Here is a 5,224-nt window from a genome sequence, read left to right as displayed (position 1 = left end):
GGGGAGGGAGGAGGGAAGAGGGAGGGAGCACCTGGCCCGTCAGCAGGCAGGGGAAAGGAGTGGCTGGCAGAGTGTCCTGGCACAGGAGGGGACTCAGGGAGACAGCAGTGGACCAGTGTCTGGAGTCTTGAGGAAAAACAGGTGAAAAAGGAGCTAGTATTTATTAATTACCTACGGTGTGTTGAGTCTTTGCCAGGCCTTGTAAGGTAAATCAGAATTTTGGGGGGGAAGCCCACATGATAACCTCTACTGGCAAGTGTGACTATTCATAAACATGAACTGATTGTTGCCCAGAATAGAAAAGACTTGCCAGGAGTTCACAAGGGCGATTCGTGATTGAGTTGAGATTTGAACCTGGGTCTTTGTGACTTTTTTAGGACAGGTGAAAGAATAGCAAGAACGAGAGGCTGGAAGAGGGAAGAGAAAAGACAGCACGCGGCGCGGACGACTCTGATCTCCAGGACAGGGTCAGACGCACTTCCCTGCAGCTTGGGTTCCCCTGCACAAGCCTGCTTCGCCTGTCTCTAACCCGATGCTGCCCTCCTCTGGATTTTCCTGGCTTCTAGGTGCTTCTCATTCTTCTGGTGGGGTGGTGGGGGTGGGGGAATGTGTGGAGGAGGAGGAGCAAATTGAGAGGTGAGGGGCAGAGGAGAGAGCAGAAGAGAGGAACTGCACTGGACTAAGTGGAGAGGAGGGAAGCCCCCTTCCCCCTCCCGTTCTCCCTTCCCCTCCCCTCTGCCTCCGACTAAGTCTGTTCACATAAAGGCCTGCACTGGAGCCCGAGGAGGGCCAAGAGCCAAGGCTTCTGTGGATATTGGATGCCACAGCTCGGCTCGTCCTCCGCCCAGAGTTTGATTAGCTGGGCCTGGCTTTCCTGCTTACCCAACAACGGCTGGGTTGGCTAGGGGCCAGGCTGCGAGCAGGAGGCTCCCAGCCCCTCCTCCTGCTTTCTCCAGCTGGTAAACAGCGGGGCAGGAGCCGGCCACGCCAGGGCCTCGTGACTCGCCCACTCCCTCCACCTGGTGCACGTGGCACCTGGCGTGGAGAGGGCAGGCAGCTTGTCCCTTCGCTCCCAGCACTTCATTTTCCACGGTTGGCCCTCGGAACTTCACACTGTGCTACCAGCAGCACCGACATCTCTAGGGAGCTGAGTTTCCTAAGCCTCAGAGACAAAGATTAGGAGAAATAGCTTTTCTTAGCCCCAGGGAGACTGAAAAGGGTTCTGAGAGGGGGATGACTTTTGAGGGCCTTTGAAGTTTTGACGATTCCCATGTCCTTTGTATGTATGTATACATGTTCCTGTGTGTGTACATGTATGTCGATGTGTATACATGTGAGTGTGCATGTCTGTGGGGGGTAGAGATGAAATCTGGTGTCTTCCTCAATAACCCTCTAATTTTTTTGAGACAGGGTCTCTCATGGAATGGAGAACTCACCATATTGGTTAGATAAGTTGGCCAGTGAGCCCTGGGGGTGGTGCTGGTTTCCCCCACCCCATTGTTGAGACTATGTGTACGTACCCACCACCGTACTGTTTTTTTATTATGTGGTTTCTGGGGGATTAAACCTTGACTCTGTGCAATACTTCACTGACTGGGTCATTTCCTCAGACTTCATGGTCTTTGGTAAATGGGCCCATGTATATTTTTCTGCTTGGAACACAATGCCAGCCTGGAGAGCTTCTGAGTAGGAGACAAAGTTCTGGTGATGGCACCCCCATCTAGGAACAGAGCCAGAAAGAGGCCCCAGGAAAGGCTGCGGTGCTCAAAGACTGAAGATCTCACTCGCTTACCCCTACCTGAGATCTATCCCCTCCTGCTCTTCTGGGCTCCTGAAAGATTCCACCTGCCTGGCCGGCACTGCTGTTTTCTGTGCCTCACCAGCCCTCTTCCATCTCCCTTATTTTTTGTTCTTGTTTCTCATTTTCATTTCATTTAATTTTTTTATAGTATGGGTGTTCTGCCTGCATGTTTGTTTGTGCATCATTTGTATGTCTGGTTCACTATGGGTGACAGAAAAAGGTATTAAATCCCCCGGAACTGGAGTCAGAGATGATTGTGAGCCTCTGTGTGGGTGTTGGGAATTGAACCTGGGTCCTTCTGGAAGGGCAGCCTGTGGTTTTAACTGCTGAACCATCTCTCCAGCTCGTCCCCCCCACCCCCTTTTCTTAAAGCATGTTCTCCTAGTGTGACCTCCAACTCACAACCCTGCCTCAGCCTTGGTTGTGCTGGAGTTACAGACCTGCATCACTAACCAGGTCCTTTTTTCTTGGTGATTCTGGGTCTCTAGACCTTCCAGAGGCACAGGGTGGAGGCCCCTCGGAATGCTTGCAGATGGACACTGCCTGACACTGTCAGAATGGCTGCTTCTCCCATATACCACTTATGACCCTGTGAGTGCTCAGGAAGTGACTAAGAGTTGGGAAGACAAGGTCCTGGCTTGAGAGCTGCTTGCTTTCAGCACACTCATTCACTTAAGCATTCAAGGCATTCTTTTCTTCTTGTTGCGTTGCTAAGATGATGTCACTCTGTAGCCCAAGATGGCCTTCAACATTCGTGGTGCTCCAGTTCCTTCAGCCTGCTGAGTGCTGGGATTACAGGCATAAGCCATCCTACCCAGCTTTTGGTCACTGCCTCCAGCATGGGGGTTGGGGTGGGGGCTGGGCCTGGGGTGGGATTCCCTATTCAGACTGATACTATGACCAGAGAGTTCTCCATGCTCCCAGCTATCTGGAGGTCATGTCCACAGGAGAAACTGTTTCAACAGCTTCAACTATTTGCTTCTCCCGAGGTGGTCACAGGATGAGTGTACTGTTGTTATCTAGTGTGACCTTGGGTTTTCCTCAGCTGGGAAAGAGCAGAGTAGGTTCTGGGATTGTCCTCCCTGGGTTGTTCCAGCTCTTGCCTGACCCCCCATCTCAGTCCTGCTAAAACCAAGGCTCTTTTCTGTAGGAATGTAAAGCCGAGCCGGGGTTACTTCCTCCTCAAAAGTGTTCTTACGCAAGGAAGGGGCTGATAGAGATCAGAGAATCATTCTACCCACGTGCCCAGTCCCCTTATCAGGCCCAGGAATCTCAAAACAGGGGCCAAACAACCTGGAGGGGGTGGTGGTGGTGGCTTGGAAATGGGGAGCAGTCACCAACTCTTCTTTCCCTTCCTCCCCACCCCTTAAACCGCAGAAACCACCTAAAGCTCAGCACAGGCCTGTCCTTCCAGGGAGGACCCAAGGCAGCAGGTGAAAAGAAAACCTCTGGGGTTTGGGCAGCATGTAGAGCCTGGTTTGGCCCAGAGAGGGCCATCTCTCACTGGAGCCTAAAGCAGTGCATTAGAGACCACCTTTCTTTGACTCCTAGGAGCTTCAGGCCTGGGGAGACTTCAACTCCCCAGAATGACTTGGGGAGTATATGATGTCTTGGCAAAAAAAAAAAAAAAAAAAAAAAAAAAAAGAAAAAAAAAAAAAATAAAAAAAAAAAAGAAAAAAAAGACAAGACATTGCAAGCTCTTTGGAACATCTATGGTTTCTACATGCCCGTACCTTTGTAGAGGCCCAGTGCTGAGGAGAGGGAAAGATTGACTCTAGCCCTGCCCTGGAACTCTATATGGTGACCCTGCTTATGGCTCTCACTTCCCAATTAACACTGAGGTGGGACTAGAGGTGGGAGGGTTGACAATCAGACATGGAGGGCTGAAGATGGAGTCCCAGATTCAACCCGCAGCACCTCATAACCTGACATAATGGTGCTTTACGGTGTGCCTAGCCTCGGAAGGTGGAGGCGGGAAAAGTAGGAGTTCATTGTCATCCTTAGCTGTGTAGGAAGTCTGAGGCTAGCCTGGGTTACATTAGAGCATGCCTAAAAGACAATAATGAAGAACAAAATTGGGAGCTCTGGTTTGGGGGACAAGGAAGACTTTAACAATGTGGTCTTCTGGGTATCAGCCATGCACCCTGAATCCTGTCACAGCTAAAAAGGGAGGGAACCGTGGTACTGACTTGTGTTGGCGGCAGCACTGTGTTAATGGCAGTGCTTTGAGGACTAAGCTCCGTGCACACAGGATTGGTTCTTAGGCTTCATTTGCACCCATGGTATGTATCAGAGGCTGGGACTCTGTGTGCCTGTCCTGAGCTTCTGCTTCATAGACTCCCCAAATTCTTGGACTGGGTTGTGGCAGGGGACGTTGGTATAGAGTCACTGTCAGAAGCCTTCCTTACAGCCAAAGTCAATCCTCAGGCAAGTTTATTTAACCTCTCTGATCTCTTTCTGCCTTTGTGAACTGGGAATAGTAATGCCTACCTTACCTAATGGTGGTGAGATAAGACAGCGGGTAAAGTACAAGGCCTGGTACAAAGTACGTACAGCAGCTAAAAATAGGATTTCAGGCCCTCTCTCTTTTCCACTCCTGTAATTTTGCCTTTTCTCTATGGCCAGCTAGTTCTTTACTGTTACTTGTTCATTTTCTAACTCACTTGATTCCTGCGTTTATTTTCAAGCCTCCCAGCTCCAGTGCCTGGCACCCTACAGCACCCACCATTGCTGGAAGAACAGATGAAGGAGGGTGAGCTGACCTACAGACATCCTTCCAGATACTGCCAAGTGGCATTGCTCGCTAAGGGTTGTCATGAAAGAACTTGAGGGCTGATGTACAAATAGAGACAGAGCTAGGGAAGTGGGCGGACTTCGTAGAGCTCACAGGTGCGAGTACAAAGTGCCAGGATGTGAAATGACTGAGGAACTATTGTCCCAGGAGGAAGAAACCTTTCAAGCTTTTAACACATGCTTTAGAAGTTACGCTTACTTAATATGTGTGAGTTGGCCCTCTCCTTCCACCAAGTGGGTCTCTAGGATTAAACTCAGACTGTCAGGCACTGGCGAGTACCTTGCGTCATGTCACCTAGTTTTATTCTTTATTATCTGTCTGAGGGCGAAGGTCACGTTGAATAACAACTGTACGACTCACCTTACAGCAGTTGCCAGGAGGAACTAATATTTGAGGCTGTTCCTCCAACCTGTTGATCAGGTTGCTGGCAGCACGGAGGATTGTTTGGTCAGTGCTGCCATCTGGTGGACAACCAGAGCAAGGCTTCTTAAGCCTGGGGATTGGTGGTGGGAACTTTATGGAGGTAAAAGGAACTTGGGAAGGGTGATTGGTGTGTGTGTGTCTGTGTCTGTGTGTGTCTGTGTGTGTCTGTGTGTCTGTGTTGTGGTGTGTGTGTGTCTGTGTGTGTG

The 5,224-nt window shown here is 50.3% G+C and overlaps 1 long non-coding RNA gene across 2 annotated transcripts; it reads left to right on the top strand.

Moving 5' to 3' along the window:
- Positions 1-13: 13 nt before the first annotated feature.
- Positions 14-4,867, top strand: LOC143442049 (uncharacterized). 2 transcript variants are annotated; one of them, XR_013109937.1, is made up of 3 exons: positions 14-141; positions 378-566; positions 2,290-4,867. It is a non-coding gene; the product is annotated as an uncharacterized LOC143442049 (long non-coding RNA). The 2 variants fall into 2 exon arrangements; XR_013109936.1 differs by having other exon boundaries at positions 1,411-4,867.
- Positions 4,868-5,224: the final 357 nt, after the last annotated feature.

Source organism: Arvicanthis niloticus, chromosome 4 (assembly GCF_011762505.2).
Source record: "Arvicanthis niloticus isolate mArvNil1 chromosome 4, mArvNil1.pat.X, whole genome shotgun sequence".
In the NCBI taxonomy this organism is placed as follows: domain Eukaryota; kingdom Metazoa; phylum Chordata; class Mammalia; order Rodentia; family Muridae; genus Arvicanthis; species Arvicanthis niloticus.
The sequence above is the reverse complement of the archived record's forward strand: the minus strand, read 5'-3'. Positions and strand labels throughout refer to the sequence as shown.